The sequence below is a fragment of the Oncorhynchus masou genome, chromosome 24, assembly GCF_036934945.1.
Source record: "Oncorhynchus masou masou isolate Uvic2021 chromosome 24, UVic_Omas_1.1, whole genome shotgun sequence".
Lineage (NCBI taxonomy): Eukaryota > Metazoa > Chordata > Actinopteri > Salmoniformes > Salmonidae > Oncorhynchus > Oncorhynchus masou.
In genome coordinates this window covers 6350856-6368377 of record NC_088235.1, presented here as the reverse complement: position 1 = coordinate 6368377, position 17522 = coordinate 6350856, and the positions used below count along the sequence as shown (strand labels likewise).

The window sequence follows — 17522 nt, the reverse complement described above, 5'->3', positions numbered from 1 at the left end:
TTTGTATTTGATCAGCTCCTTGGATTAATTTGCTTGCTAAATGTAGTCTATCTAGTTTGGTTGATTGTTTCACGACCCGTTGTGTGGAAATGTAAATGGACTTATTTTTAAGTCGGAGACATTCATAAGAGGGATGATGAACCAAGGCCAAATTCAAGGTAAGGAGTTTAGACCAGATAGGTAGGTAACTGCATAACAAATTATGTGCATGAAGACTAAGTTATTATCTGTTTTCAGAGCATGAATACTGGGTTATTATCTGTTTTCAGAGCATGAATACTGGGTTATCTGTTTTCAGAGCATGAAGACCAGGTTATTATCTGTTTTCAGAGCATGAAGACCAGGTTATTATCTGTTTTCAGAGCATGAAGACCAGGTTATTATCTGTTTTCAGAGCATGAAGACCGGGTTATCTGTTTTCAGAGCATGAAGACCAGGTTATTATCTGTTTTCAGAGCATGAAGACCAGGTTATTATCTGTTTTCAGAGCATGAAGACCGGGTTATCTGTTTTCAGAGCATGAAGACCGGGTTATCTGTTTTCAGAGCATGAAGACCAGGTTATTATCTGTTTTCAGAGCATGAAGACCGGGTTATCTGTTTTCAGAGCATGAAGACCAGGTTATTATCTGTTTTCAGAGCATGAAGACCAGGTTATTATCTGTTTTCAGAGCATGAAGACCGGGTTATCTGTTTTCAGAGCATGAAGACCAGGTTATTATCTGTTTTCAGAGCATGAAGACCAGGTTATTATCTGTTTTCAGAGCATGAAGACCAGGTTATTATCTGTTTTCAGAGCATGAAGACCAGGTTATTATCTGTTTTCAGAGCATGAATACTAGGTTATTATCTGTTTTCAGAGCATGAATAAGTGTATGATATTTATTTTATTTGCATTTACACTCTAAGATTGCCCTAATGCACCATAGGTCTCTGGTCAAAAGCAGTGCACTATTTAGGGAATAGGGTGCCAATTGGGACAGGTGGTGAAAGGTCATGCCATGGACATACGACTTAAGCATGGTGTTAATTGGTCGAACTCTAACCACCAGTCAGCTCCATCTGTTTCAGTTGGAATGAAAAGGGTTTCAGAAAGCCCTGACATTTAGGCCAGCTGACGCTGTTATACTGTATATCTACTACATTATGGAGGGAACTGGTGTCACGTTCTGACCTTAGATCTTTTGTTATGTCTTTGTTTTATGTTGTCTATGTTCCTTTTTCTATGTTTTGGGATTTCTGTGTTTGGTCTGGTATGGTTCTCAATCAGAGGCAGCTGTCAATCGTTGTCCCTGATCGAGAACCATACTTAGGTAGCCCGGTTTCACTTTTGAGTTGTGGGTGATTGTTTTCTGTTTTGTGTCGACACCAGACAGGACTGTTTCGTTTCGTTCATTCTCCGTTGTTATTTTGTTTAGTGTTCTTTATGATAATAAATTATCAATATGGACACTTACCACGCTGCATTTTGGTCATCCTCTCCTTCCACCAACAACGGTCGTTACAACTGGGCATCAAAACACATACCAAGCAAGGACAGTAATGTATTGCGTTTAGACTAGTCTCTGATCTAGTTGTCTTATACAGCAGTAGGGATCAGGGACTTACAAAGAAGTGGTAGGACTGTACAGCAGATAGATTAGGTTAGGCTACCAAGGACCAATTATAGCTTTCTCAAAGACTAAATTCACCTGTGTCCTGTGATATATTTAACGGTGCAGTTATTGTAACGTTGAAGGTAGTTCCTTTGATCACCGACTAACACAGAGCCCATAGACTTGCCCCCCCCCACCCCTTCTGTTGTCACACAGACACACACACATACACACACTCACAGATCACAGATCAAGCCTGACGTCACCAACCCAATGCGTTGCCATGGCCATAAGAGGAGCACATGCCTCCTGCTCACACTCTCCTTCACACGCCAACCTACGGTCTTAACCTACTAGTTAACCTGCAGGACGAGGCGATGGGCTTCCCATTATCTACTCCTACAGGCAGCACAGGAAGTACGCCCACTAGCAGCAGTACCAAGAAGCAGAGTGAACACAATAAGGCAGTAGGACATGAGCTTCACCATCGAGGAGAGGCAAAAGCCCAACACACTGGACTACAGGGTGTTCTTCAGTGAGTGACCAGCTCTTTCAATACATCAGTGTATAGTTTGGTGTATATATATATATATATATATATATATATATGGAGCTAAAGACATTAGACTGTAGTTGCGTCAGCTCGGTACGTAATGAACTAGCTTAGTGGTGGTAGCTACACAGCTTGACATGTACACACTACAGTATGTCACTCATGCTACAGTATAGGCATCTCCAGTATGTCTCTCATGCTACAGTATAGGCATCTACAGTATGTCTCTCATGCTACAGCATAGGCATCTACAGTATGGCTCTCATGCTACAGTATAGGCATCTACAGTATGGCTCTCATGCTACAGTATAGGCATCTACAGTATGTCTCTCATGCTACAGCATAGGCATCTACAGTATGTCTCTCATGCTACAGTATAGGCATCTACAGTATGGCTCTCATGCTACAGTATAAGCATCTACAGTATGGCTCTCATGCTACAGTATAGGCATCTACAGTATGGCCCTCATGCTACAGTATAGGCATCTACAGTATGGCCCTCATGCTACAGTATAGGCATCTACGGTATGGCTCTCATGCTACAGTATAGGCATCTACAGTATGGCTCGTATGCTACAGTATAGGCATCTACAGTATGTCTCATGCTACAGTATAGGCATCTACAGTATGTCTCTCATGCTACAGTATAGGCATCTACAGTATAGGCATCTACAGTATGGCTCTCATGCTACAGTATAGGCATCTACAGTATGTCTCTCATGCTACAGTATAGGCATCTACAGTATAGGCATCTACAGTATGGCTCTCATGCTACAGTATAGGCATCTACAGTATGTCTCTCATGCTACAGTATAGGCATGTACAGTATGTCTCTCATGCTACAGTATAGGCATCTACAGTATGGCTATCATGCTACAGTATAGGCATCTACAGTATGGCTCTCATGCTACCGTATAGACATCTACAGTATGTCTCTCATGCTACAGTATAGGCATCTACAGTATGTCTCTCATGCTACAGTATAGGCATCTACAGTATGGCTCTCATGCTACAGTATAGGCATCTACAGTGTGTCTCTCATGCTACAGTATAGACATCTACAGTATATCTCTCATGCTACAGTATAGACATCTACAGTGTGTCTCTCATGCTACAGTATAGACATCTACAGTATGGCTCTCATGCTACAGTATAGGCATCTACAGTATGTCTCTCATGCTACAGTATAGACATCTACAGTATGGCTCTCATGCTACAGTATAGACATCTACAGTGTGTCTCTCATGCTACAGTGTAGACATCTACAGTATGTCTCTCATGCTACAGTATAGACATCTACAGTATGGCTCTCATGCTACAGTATAGACATCTACAGTGTGCCTCTCATGCTACAGTATAGACATCTACAGTATGGCTCTCATGCTACAGTATAGGCATCTACAGTATGGCTCTCATGCTACAGTATAGACATCTACAGTGTGCCTCTCATGCTACAGTGTAGACATCTACAGTATGGCTCTCATGCTACAGTATAGGCATCTACAGTATGGCTCTCATGCTACAGTATAGACATCTACAGTGTGCCTCTCATGCTACAGTGTAGACATCTACAGTATGTCTCTCATGCTACAGTATAGACATCTACAGTGTGCCTCTCATGCTACAGTGTAGACATCTACAGTATGGCCCTCATGCTACAGTATAGACATCTACAGTATGGCTCTCATGCTACAGTATAGACATCTACAGTGTGCCTCTCATGCTACAGTGTAGACATCTACAGTGTGTCTCTCATGCTACAGTGTAGACATCTACAGTATGTCTCTCATGCTACAGTATAGACATCTACAGTATGGCTCTCATGCTACAGTATAGACATCTACAGTGTGCCTCTCATGCTACAGTATAGACATCTACAGTATGGCTCTCATGCTACAGTATAGGCATCTACAGTATGGCTCTCATGCTACAGTATAGACATCTACAGTGTGCCTCTCATGCTACAGTGTAGACATCTACAGTATGGCTCTCATGCTACAGTATAGGCATCTACAGTATGGCTCTCATGCTACAGTATAGACATCTACAGTGTGCCTCTCATGCTACAGTGTAGACATCTACAGTATGTCTCTCATGCTACAGTATAGACATCTACAGTGTGCCTCTCATGCTACAGTGTAGACATCTACAGTATGGCCCTCATGCTACAGTATAGACATCTACAGTATGGCTCTCATGCTACAGTATAGACATCTACAGTGTGCCTCTCATGCTACAGTGTAGACATCTACAGTATGGCTCTCATGCTACAGTTTAGACATCTACAGTATGTCTCTCATGCTACAGTATAGGCATCTACAGTATATCTCTCATGTTACAGTATAGACATCTACAGTATGTCTCTCATGCTACAGTATAGGCATCTACAGTATGTCTGTATGTGAGTTGATGAGCTCCATGTTGACGTAAGTCCCCCACGTCACTGTTCATTAATAATCAGGTTGTTTGAAGTTACTGCAATGCATTAGTACAGTGGAATGTTTCTGATATACTGTGCATTCATCACTGTCTCTCTACACAGGAACTACTGAGGGAAAATACCTCTCTCCATTCCATGACATACCAATTTATGCAGATGAAGCTCAGGTGTGTGTGTGTGTGTGATTAATCAACAATCTTTTTTTTTTTTTTACCTTTATTGAACCAGGCAAGTCAGTTAAGAACAAATTCTTATTTTCAATGACGGCCTAGGAACAGTGGGTTAACTGCCTGTTCAGGGGTAGAACGACAGATTTGTACCTTGTCAGCTCGGGGGGTTGAACTTGCAACCTTCCGGTTACTAGTCCAACGCTCTAACCACGAGGCTACCCTGCCGCCCCAAATGTAATTGTGTTTTTCAATATAAATGTGGTGATATCTGAAACATTGGTGTTAACCTTGGTTATTTCCTCCAACAGAACATCTTCCATGCTGTTGTTGAGGTACCCAGATGGACCAATGCAAAGATGGAGGTTTGTTTCAGTACTTGTCTTGTATGATCCTTTGTTAGCCTCAATGTACGGCACCTTGAAAGAAGCTCTGCTGAGACAGAGGTGAAGTTCTCGCTCCACTCCAATTAGAATTAGCCGTATGGTTTTATGCTTATTGTTTATTCAGTATTCTATTGCAAACGCATAGTAAACAGGTTTCAAAGTCAACCGTCACTTAATATTTCCGTTCGTTGTTTCAGGTGAATGTTGTATTCTTTTCCTCAGATTGCCATCAAAGACCCTCTAAATCCATCGAAGCAAGACATGTTGTTTTACGTGAATGTTGTATTCTTTTCCTCAGATTGCCACCAAAGACCCTCTAAATCCATTGAAGCAAGACATCAAGAAGGGGAACCTTCAAGTATGTGGCCAACGTGTTTCCACACAAAGGATACATCTGGAATTATGGAGCCATCCTCAGGCAAGTTACCCAGGGGTGGACCATCTCTCCCTAGAATAGAAACATTTTGGTAAATTTATTGAAAGTTTATAAAAATTACAGTTTAAAAGAGAAAACACATTTTTTTCCTTCCTTATCAGTAGCTTTCTAGCATGAGTTTTGCCTATGAATGATTTCTGACGCATCTATAGGGGAAATGAATGATTTATGAAGCATCTATAGGGGTTATGAATGATTTATGAAGCATCTATAGGGGTTATGAATGATTTATGAAGCATCTATAGGGGTTATGAATGATTTATGAAGCATCTATAGGGTTTATGAATAATTTATGAAGCATCTATAGGGGGTTATGAATGATTTATGAAGTATCTATAGGGGTTATGAATGATTTATGAAGCATCTGTAGGGGTTATGAATGATTTATGAAGCATCTATAGGGTTTATTAATGATTTATGAAGCATCTATAGGGTTTATGAATGATTTCCGAAGCATCTATAGGGGTTATGAATGATTTATGAAGCATCTATAGGGGTTATGAATGATTTATGAAGCATCTATAGGGTTTATGAATGATTTATGAAGCATCTATAGGGGTTATGAATGGTTTATGAAGCATCTATAGGGTTTATAAATGATTTATGAAGCATCTATAGGGGTTATTAATGATTTATGAAGCATCTATAGGGGTTATGAATGATTTATGAAGCATCTATAGGGGTTATGAATGATTTATGAAGCATCTATAGGGGGTATGAATGATTTATGAAGCATTTATAGGGGTTATGAATGATTTATGAAGCATCTATAGGGGTTATGAATGTTCTATAAGGCCTTTTATAAGTTGTGGTTTATTTAAAATAGAATCAGGTTATCAATCACTGTTCTCTCATCTTTATTTATTTATCAGACATGGGAGGACCCAGGCCATAAAGACGCAGATACAGGATGCTGTGGTGACAATGACCCTATTGACATCTGTGACATAGGATACAAGGTACTGCACTACAACTTTATTGAATGGACTAAACATTCTGTTGTTACTCAGTGTGTGTTTTCTACTTGTCTAAGGAACATGGTTGTATGAATGTACTATCTTAATTCATAGTCTTCTAATTTAAATGTTGTCAATCTCATTCTCTCTCTCTCTTCTTCTCTCTCTGTCTCTCGCTCTCTTTCTCTCTCTCCCTCTCTTTCTCTCTCTCTTTCTCCCTCTCTCTCTCTCTCTTCTCTCTCTTCTCTCTCGCTTTTTCTCTCTCTCTTTCTCTCTCTCGCTTCTCTCTTCTTTCTCTTTTCTCTCTCTCTCTTTCTCTCTTTGTTTCTTTCTTCTTTCTTTCTTTCTTTCTTTCTTTCTTTCTCTTCTTCTCTCTCTTCTCTCTCTTTGTTTCTCTTTCTTCTTTCTTTCTTTCTCTCTTTCTTTCTCTCTTTGTTTCTTTCTCTCTCTCTCTCTCTCTCTCTCTCTCTCTCTCTCTCTCTCTCTCTCTCTTTCTTTCTCTCTCTCTCTCTCTCTCTTCTCTCTCTCTCTTTCTCTTTCTCTCTTCTTCTACTTCTACTTCTTTTACTTCTTCTACTTCTTTGTCTTTCTTCTTGTCTTCTTCTCTTCATCTCCCTCTCGTTGTGATTTTGAGGTGTGCTCTCGTGGAGAGGTGATTAAAGTCAAGGTGTTGGGCACTCTGGCTCTGATCGACGAAGGAGAAACAGACTGGAAAGTCATTGTCATCAACATGGAGGATCCAGAGGCCAACAACTTTAACAGTAGGAGGACATCTAATACATATTCAGAATGTATTGGGATTTATATAGTTCTTTTTAGAGGCCCCTTAATAGGACTAGCATCCTGTCCAGAATGATGCACTTATACGTCGAGCTGCCTCACGCTACAGAAACAGGATCCGGTGTCAATACGTAGTGAGTTGATGGGCCATTCTGGCCTGACAAGGTTACTTACTTTCTTCAGAGACCTTTTAAGACGCTGAACGCCTGTCTGATATCTGATCAACGGTTGCACAGTAGTGGGTGTTATAAATGTGTTTGTGGCTAACCATGGAATTACACATCTTCTTCTTGTGATCAATGCAGATATTGATGACGCAAGAAGACTCAAGCCTGGGTATCTGGAAGCTACATTTGAGTGGTCTAAAAAATATAAAGTTCCCGATGGAAAACCTGAGAACCAGTTTGCATTTAACGGAGAGTTCAAGGACAGGGTAACAATACAGTTCTCACCTGTTTGTACTACACAGAAGGCCTACAAGAGCAAAGCCCAATAGCAAGACATTGATATTGATGTCAGTTACTATTGGATTCTTCCTCTAAATCAGGGATGTCAAACCCATGGCCCGCAGGCCGAAAGGGGGTCCAATCTGGCTCGCGAGGGGGTCCAATTCCAGCCCACGGCTGGTATGAGTAAAATAAACGGTGGGAAAACTAACTCAATATACTTTAAAATGAAACTGTGTAGTTGTGATAATGGCCCTACAGTCATAGAGTTTCCTGACTGTGTAGCAGTGATACTGGTCCTACAGTCATAGTTTCCTGACTGTGTAGCAGTGATAATGGCCCTGCAGTCATAGAGTTTCCTGACTGTGTAGCAGTGATAATGGCCCTGCAGTCATAGAGTTTCCTGACTGTGTAGCAGTGATAATGGCCCTACAGCCATAGAGTTTCCTGACTGTGTAGCAGTGATCATGGCCCTACAGTCATAGAGTTTCCTGACTGTATAGTTGTGATACTGGCCCTACAGTCATAGAGTTTCCTGACTGTGTAGCAGTGATAATGGCCCTACAGTCATAGAGTTTCCTGACTGTGTAGTTATGATAATGGCCCTACAGTCATAGAGTTTCCTGACTGTGTAGTTGTGATATTGGCCCTACAGTCATAGAGTTTCCTGACTGTGTAGCAGTGATACTGGCCCTACAGTCATAGAGTTTTCTGACTGTGTAGCAGTGATACTGGCCCTACAGTCATAGAGTTTCCTGACTGTGTAGCAGTGATAATGGCCCTACAGTCATAGAGTTTCCTGACTGTGTAGCAGTGATAATGGCCCTACAGTCATACAGTTTCCTGACTGTGTAGCAGTGATAATGGCCCTACAGTCATAGAGTTTCCTGACTGTGTAGCACCCAAATCAACCAAATGAAAACTAGACAGTCAGGAAGCATGGGAAATTCCTCACTGTGGTTAGAGGAAACCATTTTTTTATAATTTTGACGGCGTGGAAATACAACCGATTTTCAGTGCCTCCCTCCGGACGAAACACAATGCTTTGACACCCCTGCTCTAAATTACTCATAGGACAGGCGGCAGGGTAGCCTAGTGGTTATAGCGTTGGATTTGTAACCGTAAGGTCGCCAGTTCAAACCCCTATGCTGACAAGGTACAAATCTGTCGTTCTGCCTCTGAACAGGCAGTTAACCCACTGTTCCTATGCCGTCATTGTCAATAAAAATGTGTTTTTAACTGACTTGCCTAGTTAAATAAAGGTTAAAAAAACAAATATATACACTCAATCACACACAATAGAATAAAACAGTGTATTGCAAATGTAAGCACACATAGTTGCTCTTTTTTTATATTGAAATATGGAACATATCAAGGGTGGAACTCGATCCCATAGTGCACTACTTTTGATGGGCCCTGGTCAAAAGAAGTACACTATAAAGGGACGAGGGTGCCATTCGGGACACACTGTACTTTCTGCTCAGTACAGAGAGTAGTATAGTGGAGGTGTATGCAGAGTTTTATTTTCTTAAGCATGCAGGGAATCATTTGACATGCTTTCCCCCAGGACTTTGCTCTTAAGACAGTCAAGGAAACTCATGAGTTTTGGGAAGGCGCTGATCTCCAACAAGACCAACGCTGGAGAACTGAACTGGTGAGACTGAGATATACATTTACAGTCTCTGTGTAATATGGCCGTCTGTTCAATACGCTGTCAGTGATGCGGATGCATTGCTACGAGGACGAGTAAAAACAAACAACGATAAAACAATATAAGACGGTTTAGTTCAGTCAATGACTTGTTTTTACTAGAACATTTCTATTTGTGTTTTTACAGAGTCTTCTCAACTAAAACAGTTCTATTTGTGTTTTTACAGAGTCTTCTCAACTAAAACAGTTCTATTTGTGTTTTTACAGTCTTCTCAACTAAAACAGTTCTATTTGTGTTTTTACAGAGTCTTCTCAACTAAAACAGTTCTATTTGTGTTTTTACAGAGTCTTCTCAACTAAAACAGTTCTATTTGTGTTTTTACAGAGTCTTCTCAACTAAAACAGTTCTATTTGTGTTTTTACAGAGTCTTCTCAACTAAAACAGTTCTATTTGTGTTTTTACAGAGTCTTCTCAACTAAAACAGTTCTATTTGTGTTTTTACAGTCTTCTCAACTAAAACAGTTCTATTTGTGTTTTTACAGAGTCTTCTCAACTAAAACAGTTCTATTTGTGTTTTTACAGTCTTCTCACCTAAAACAGTTCTATTTGTGTTTTTACAGTCTTCTCAACTAAAACAGTTCTATTTGTGTTTTTACAGTCTTCTCAACTAAAACAGTTCTATTTGTGTTTTTACAGTCTTCTCACCTAAAACAGTTCTATTTGTGTTTTTACAGTCTTCTCAACTAAAACAGTTCTATTTGTGTTTTTACAGTCTTCTCACCTAAAACAGTTCTATTTGTGTTTTTACAGTCTTCTCAACTAAAACAGTTCTATTTGCGTTTTTACAGAGTCTTCTCAACTAAAACAGTTCTATCTGTGTTTTTACAGTCTTCTCACCTAAAACAGTTCTATTTGTGTTTTTACAGTCTTCTCAACTAAAACAGTTCTATTTGTGTTTTTACAGTCTTCTCACCTAAAACAGTTCTATTTGCGTTTTTACAGAGTCTTCTCAACTAAAACAGTTCTATTTGTGTTTTTACAGTCTTCTCAACTAAAACAGTTCTATTTGTGTTTTTACAGTCTTCTCAACTAAAACAGTTCTATTTGTGTTTTTACAGTCTTCTCAACTAAAACAGTTCTATTTGCGTTTTTACAGAGTCTTCTCAACTAAAACAGTTCTATTTGTGTTTTTACAGTCTTCTCAACTAAAACAGTTCTATTTGTGTTTTTACAGAGTCTTCTCAACTAAAACAGTTCTATTTGCGTTTTTACAGTCTTCTCAACTAAAACAGTTCTATTTGTGTTTTTACAGAGTCTTCTCAACTAAAACAGTTCTATTTGTGTTTTTACAGAGTCTTCTCAACTAAAACAGTTCTATTTGTGTTTTTACAGAGTCTTCTCAACTAAAACAGTTATATTTGTGTTTTTACAGTCTTCTCACCTAAAACAGTTCTATTTGTGTTTTTACAGTCTTCTCACCTAAAACAGTTCTATTTGTGTTTTTACAGTCTTCTCAACTAAAACAGTTATATTTGTGTTTTTACAGAGTCTTCTCAACTAAAACAGTTATATTTGTGTTTTTACAGTCTTCTCAACTAAAACAGTTCTATTTGTGTTTTTACAGAGTCTTCTCAACTAAAACAGTTCTATTTGCGTTTTTACAGAGTCTTCTCAACTAAAACAGTTCTATTTGTGTTTTTACAGTCTTCTCAACTAAAACAGTTCTATTTGTGTTTTTACAGAGTCTTCTCAACTAAAACAGTTCTATTTGCGTTTTTACAGTCTTCTCAACTAAAACAGTTCTATTTGTGTTTTTACAGAGTCTTCTCAACTAAAACAGTTCTATTTGTGTTTTTACAGAGTCTTCTCAACTAAAACAGTTCTATTTGCGTTTTTACAGAGTCTTCTCAACTAAAACAGTTCTATTTGTGTTTTTACAGTCTTCTCAACTAAAACAGTTCTATTTGTGTTTTACAGAGTCTTCTCAACTAAAACAGTTCTATTTGCGTTTTTACAGTCTTCTCAACTAAAACAGTTCTATTTGTGTTTTTACAGAGTCTTCTCAACTAAAACAGTTATATTTGTGTTTTTACAGAGTCTTCTCAACTAAAACAGTTATATTTGTGTTTTTACAGTCTTCTCAACTAAAACAGTTCTATTTGTGTTTTTACAGAGTCTTCTCAACTAAAACAGTTCTATTTGCGTTTTTACAGAGTCTTCTCAACTAAAACAGTTCTATTTGTGTTTTTACAGTCTTCTCAACTAAAACAGTTCTATTTGTGTTTTTACAGAGTCTTCTCAACTAAAACAGTTCTATTTGCGTTTTTACAGTCTTCTCAACTAAAACAGTTCTATTTGTGTTTTTTACAGAGTCTTCTCAACTAAAACAGTTCTATTTGTGTTTTTACAGAGTCTTCTCAACTAAAACAGTTCTATTTGCGTTTTTACAGAGTCTTCTCAACTAAAACAGTTCTATTTGTGTTTTTACAGTCTTCTCAACTAAAACAGTTCTATTTGTGTTTTTACAGAGTCTTCTCAACTAAAACAGTTCTATTTGCGTTTTTACAGTCTTCTCAACTAAAACAGTTCTATTTGTGTTTTTACAGAGTCTTCTCAACTAAAACAGTTCTATTTGTGTTTTTACAGAGTCTTCTCAACTAAAACAGTTCTATTTGTGTTTTTACAGAGTCTTCTCAACTAAAACAGTTCTATTTGCGTTTTTACAGTCTTCTCAACTAAAACAGTTCTATTTGTGTTTTTACAGAGTCTTCTCAACTAAAACAGTTCTATTTGTGTTTTTACAGAGTCTTCTCAACTAAAACAGTTCTATTTGTGTTTTTACAGAGTCTTCTCAACTAAAACAGTTATATTTGTGTTTTTACAGAGTCTTCTCAACTAAAACAGTTATATTTGTGTTTTTACAGTCTTCTCAACTAAAACAGTTCTATTTGTGTTTTTACAGAGTCTTCTCAACTAAAACAGTTCTATTTGCGTTTTTACAGAGTCTTCTCAACTAAAACAGTTCTATTTGTGTTTTTACAGTCTTCTCAACTAAAACAGTTCTATTTGTGTTTTTACAGTCTTCTCAACTAAAACAGTTCTATTTGCGTTTTTACAGTCTTCTCAACTAAAACAGTTCTATTTGTGTTTTTACAGAGTCTTCTCAACTAAAACAGTTCTATTTGTGTTTTTACAGAGTCTTCTCAACTAAAACAGTTCTATTTGCGTTTTTACAGAGTCTTCTCAACTAAAACAGTTCTATTTGTGTTTTTACAGTCTTCTCAACTAAAACAGTTCTATTTGTGTTTTTACAGAGTCTTCTCAACTAAAACAGTTCTATTTGCGTTTTTACAGTCTTCTCAACTAAAACAGTTCTATTTGTGTTTTTACAGAGTCTTCTCAACTAAAACAGTTCTATTTGTGTTTTTACAGAGTCTTCTCAACTAAAACAGTTCTATTTGTGTTTTTACAGAGTCTTCTCAACTAAAACAGTTCTATTTGTGTTTTTACAGAGTCTTCTCAACTAAAACAGTTCTATTTGTGTTTTTACAGAGTCTTCTCAACTAAAACAGTTCTATTTGTGTTTTTACAGTCTTCTCAACTAAAACAGTTCTATTTGTGTTTTTACAGAGTCTTCTCAACTAAAACAGTTCTATTTGTGTTTTTACAGAGTCTTCTCAACTAAAACAGTTCTATTTGCGTTTTTACAGAGGCATCCCTTTCTTCTCAACTAAAACAGTTCTATTTGTGTTTTTCTCCCATCTTCTGATCCAGTACCAACACTTGTGTCACAGACAGTCCATTCTGCTGTTCCACTACTGATGCTAAGGCTGTTGTTGATGCCGTGAGTTCCTTTCACTTATCATACTATTTGGCTTATCCTACTAAAACAGCTCAGCTGTAATATTAATGTGTGCTTGATAAATAATATTGATAATAATGATATTGTCTTGTAGGCATGTGTTTTTGGCCCTGAAGACCCTATTCCAAGTGCAGGTGTGTATTTCCTTTGTTAGTTAATTCCATTGGTATGTGCTTTGATGTGAAATTAATCTTATTTAAATTCAATACACCTGTGATTTATTTACAAAATATCTCTATACGTTATCTATATATCTATATATTCAACTTTATTGGATTTCACACTTACAATGGAACATTTTTTACTTCTTTTCTCAGTTGACAAATGGTTCTATGTCTAAGTGAACTGACGCAGAAAGAAGAGCCTTCAGATTGGACCAAAATGTTTTCTCACCTGAACGGAAGAATATACTTGAAAATGACAGAAAACATGTGTATATAATTACAGTTTCCCATGTTTAGTATGAATTGTGATTGATGCTTGTCCTCTTAGCATGACAAGTACTCAACCAAGTAAGCCTGTTCTTTATGTTTATTATATTTCTCAAATGTGTAACAATATGACCTTTATAGTCCATCTAAACCTCTGCAGTTTACTGTGTCTTCCATCATGTTGTTTGATACTGAAATCGGAAAATTGTCATAAATGTTCAAATAAATACCATCATCACATCCCCCTCCTCCGGTTCTGAACACGGTCTTTACTCGTATCTAATGGTCCTGTATCACAACACAAGCCTTATAGCAGACAGAAGAAGAGCTGTTTATACAGGTGTGTTGAATAAAATTGGTTTCCTTGAAGTTGGCTCTTACCCGAAATCACACCGAAAAGAACTGCTGAAGAATCACTCATCCAACACTCCTCCACTGCCAAGAGGAAACGATGGGAGCTACTAGATGCAATGTCTAAATATAATGCCTATGATTATAATGCAGAGGATGTAAGGTATTTATGGGAAAGGAGGTGAAAGGTGAACGCCATAAGCCTATTTATTTGCACCACATTATTTCTATCTCTACTTTGCACATTCTTCCACTGCAAATCTACCATTCCAGTGTTTTACTTGCTATATTGTATTTATTTCGCCACCATGGCCTAGACTTGTTTCTACTGTATTATTGACTGTATGTTTGTTTTACTCCATGTGTAACTCTGTGTTGTTGTATGTGTCGAACTGCTTTGCTTTATCTTGGCCAGGTCGCAATTGTAAATGAGAACTTGTTCTCAACTTGCCTACCTGGTTTAAATAAAGGTGAAATTAAATAAAAAATAAATGCAATATACTCCCAGACAGCAGGCGGCGCGAGTGCGCCACCGGGGTAGTTAGGAAGTTCCCGAAGTCACGTCGAAGAACAATACAATCAGCTGTTCGTTTATCGAATCCGCAAAACAATCTAACCAAAGCTGTCATTGTCGACAGGGACAGGTAAGTTTTTGGCATCTTTATTACAAATATTTAGTCATTTATATAGTTACATAAGGTTACGTGTTCCGTCATACATTACTTCGAAAGGGAGAGCTGTCTGTCTGTTTTAAGAGTCCTTAGTCCACATGAGGCCAGGATTTCAGATAAGCTGATAGCCACGTAGCCGAGATAGCAAGCTAAGTTAGCGATCAGCTGGTGCTAACTAATAGCATGCTAGGATAAGAAAAGACTTGTAATTGTTGTTGACAAACCTAAAGCTGGCTAGCAGCAGTAGCAAGTGCATTTGTGTGAAGAGAGTCTGTAGCTATCAATATAGTCATGATGCAAATGTAAAAAATACTGCTGATCCAGTGAGACAAGTTGATCCCGTCTTGACAAGTTGTCAGTGTGCTAAATGAGCTAGCTAACTTCCGATTGTTTTCTTCTTAGGCAAAGACCAGTGGAATGTCATTCCTCTTTGATTGGCTCTACAGAGGCTTTAGTGGTGTGCTACAGTTTTTAGGTAATCTCTGATTTCACGTCAATGACTTCAAATGTATTATCGGCAGGGTGGGTATAATGTATTATCGGCAGGGTGGGCATAATGGCTATCGGCAGGGTGGGTATAATGCATTATCGGCAGGGTGGGTTTTGCAGGGGCGGGTATAATGGCCATTCTATGTGGTGGGTATAATGTATTATCAGCAGGGTGGGTATAATGTATTATCGGCAGGGTGGGTATAATGTATTATCGGCAGGGTGGGTATAATGTATTATCGGCAGGGTGGGTATAATGTATTATCGGCAGGGTGGGTATAATGTGTGTTACATTCCACCTAGAATCTGTTCCAAAAACGTTGTAAATAACAAGGATGCCCACAAACAACGAATACCAAGTAGCATGATCAATTCACCTGGCTAACTAGCTGCCGAATTAGGCAACTCACCAGGTAGCTTATTCTTAATGTTTGTCCATAGGCTACCAGAGTGAGGACAGACATTTGTCGGAATAAACGTGGTGAGTGAACAACTTAACAAAATAGCCCGCTCCCGACCCGGTATCTTATTCTGCCGCGATACAACTTTGTATGCGTTGTTTGTGGGCATCCTTGTTATTTTACAAAGTTTTTGGAACAGATTCCTGTTGGAACGTTCCACAAATGATACCCACCCTGATCAGTATAGTACTGCACGTCACAATGAGTGGTGGTGTGTTTTTACAACTCAAAGGTTGAATTAACTTGTCAATGTGCTTTCCCAGGGTTGTACAAAAATCTGGAAAGTTGGTTTTCCTGGGGTTGGATAATGCTGGTAAAACAACCCTTCTGCATATGCTGAAAGATGATAGACTTGGACAGCATGTGCCCACGTTGCATCCAAGTAGGCAGCATCATTTCAAACTACTTTATTGTGTTGTTTTAAGTCCCAATAACGGCAGTGAACACAATGTCAGTCGTTTTTAAATGTGTTTTGTTTCTACCTGAAGCATCGGAAGAGTTGACGATAGCTGGAATGACATTCACCACGTTTGATCTGGGCGGCCACGTACAAGGTAAGACCTCGGCCTAACCAAGTTGGACACTGCGTCTTTCTAGGGTTTGGTAAGCATCTTGACACATTACACCATGTCTTTCTAGGGTTTGGTCAGCATCTTGACTCATTACACCATGTCTTTCTATGGTTTGGTCAGCATCTTGACTCATTACATTGTCTTTCTATGGTTTGGTCAGCATCTTGATCTTCATTACATTGTCTTTCTATGGTTTGGTCAGCATCTTTGACTCATTACATTGTCTTTCAAGTGGTTTGGTCAGCATCTTGACTCATTACATTTGTCTTTCTAGGGTTTGGTCAGCATCTTGACACATTACATTGTCTTTCCAGGGTTTGGTCAGATCTTGACTCATTACACCATGTCTTTCATGGTTTGGTCAAAGTCTTGGACTCATTACACCATGTCTTTCTATGGTTTGGTCAGCATCTTGACTCATTACACCATGTCTTTCTAGGGTTTTAGTCAGCATCTTGACTAATTACAATCTTTCTAGGTTTGATCAGCATCTTGACACTTTACACCATGTCTTTCTAGGCTTGGTCAGCATCTTGACTCATTACATGTCTTTCTAGGTTTGGTCACATCTTGGACTCATTACATTGTCTTTCTAGGGGTTTGGTCAGCATCTTGACACATTACACCATGTCTTTCTAGGGTTTGGTCAGCATCTTGATTCATTACATTGTCTTTCTAGGGTTTGGTCAGCATCTTGACTCATTACATTGTCTTTCTAGGGTTTGGTCAGCATCTTGACACATTACACCATGTCTTTCTAGGGTTTGGTCAGCATCTTGACACATTACACCATGTCTTTCTAGGGTTTGGTCAGCATCTTGACTCATTACATTGTCTTTCTAGGGTTTGGTCAGCATCTTGACACTTTACATTGTCTTTCTAGGGTTTGGTCAGCATCTTGACTCATTACATTGTCTTTCTAGGTTTTGGTCAGCATCTTGACTCATTACATCATGTCTTTCTAGGGTTTGGTCAGCATCTTGACTCATTACATCATGTCTTTCTAGGGTTTGGTCAGCATCTTGACACATTACATCATGTCTTTCTAGGGTTTGGTCAGCATCTTGACTCATTACACCATGTCTTTCTAGGGTTTGGTCAGCATCTTGACACTTTACATTGTCTTTCTAGGTTTAAGTCAGCATCTGACTCATTACATTGTCTTTCTAGGGTTTGGTCAGCATCTTGACTCATTACATTGTCTTTCTAGGGTTTGGTCAGCATCTTGACTCATTACATTGTCTTTCTAGGGTTTGGTCAGCATCTTGACTCATTA

General features: G+C 38.5%; 1 pseudogene; it reads left to right on the top strand.

The window, feature by feature from the left end:
• The first annotated feature begins 1875 nt into the window (after positions 1 to 1875).
• LOC135511542 (inorganic pyrophosphatase-like) lies at positions 1876 to 13687 on the top strand (annotated as a pseudogene).
• The last annotated feature ends 3835 nt before the right edge of the window (positions 13688 to 17522 follow it).